This window comes from Eublepharis macularius, chromosome 8 (assembly GCF_028583425.1).
Source record: "Eublepharis macularius isolate TG4126 chromosome 8, MPM_Emac_v1.0, whole genome shotgun sequence".
NCBI classification, from domain to species: Eukaryota; Metazoa; Chordata; class Lepidosauria; order Squamata; family Eublepharidae; genus Eublepharis; species Eublepharis macularius.
The window spans coordinates 15,557,637-15,558,465 of record NC_072797.1 but is presented as its reverse complement, the minus strand read 5'-3'; the positions used below and the strand labels follow the sequence as shown (position 1 = coordinate 15,558,465).

General features: G+C 43.8%; 1 non-coding gene across 1 annotated transcript; it reads right to left on the bottom strand.

Moving 5' to 3' along the window:
- Positions 1–498: 498 nt before the first annotated feature.
- Positions 499–571, bottom strand: TRNAT-GGU (transfer RNA threonine (anticodon GGU)). The gene has a single exon. It is a non-coding gene; the product is annotated as a tRNA-Thr (tRNA).
- Positions 572–829: the final 258 nt, after the last annotated feature.

The window sequence follows — 829 nt, the reverse complement described above, 5'->3', positions numbered from 1 at the left end:
TTTCTTCCTTCACAAATTCCAAAAATCATTTATTTAACTTCTAACTATACACAGGCAAATACACAGTGAACGGAAGGAATAATAAAACAGAAACAGAAACCCCTACTCTCTCTCCCTCTGCTTCTCTATACTCATGCCCTAATTAGATGTTGTGTGGGCAGGCACAATACTTTGGTACCTGGGGTTACATTAGATCTCCATCTCCCCTCACAGCCATCTCCCCCTCCCCTCTCCAGCCACCAACTGTCACCTTCCAACTCCCCTCCACCAACTGACTCTCTCTCCCTCCAATCACATTCCACTCCAGAACTGGCCCCTCCCCTCTGCAGCCCATAGAAAGTTAACTCCACCAACAGAATGGCATTTCTCCACATTCCTGTTTATACTGCGAGGCTCCTTTGACTTGCCAATTTGCATTTATTTAAGGTATAAGAAACCATTAGGTCTCCAAGGTCTCGGGCAGAGGTTTTTCCATCACCTACTACCTGATCTCTTCAATTAGAGATGTCAGGGATTGAACCTGGGACCTTCTGCATACCAAGCAGATGCTCTACCACTGAGCCACATCCCATCCTAAACAGTACTGAACAGCAGGTAGTCAGTAGACAGTACGGAGCCAGATGGACCAATGGTCTTATTAAGTGTACGGCAGTTTCATATGATCAAATGCTGATTGCTTTATACCATGAGGAATCTGGGAACAAATCAAGCCATTTTCTAAAGATTGGAGGAACCTGGGATTCAAGCTAGAAAAATTATTATTGTTAATTTCTTCCTGTATTTATCATAGAATCATATGGTTGGAAGGGACCTCTAGGGTCATCTAGTC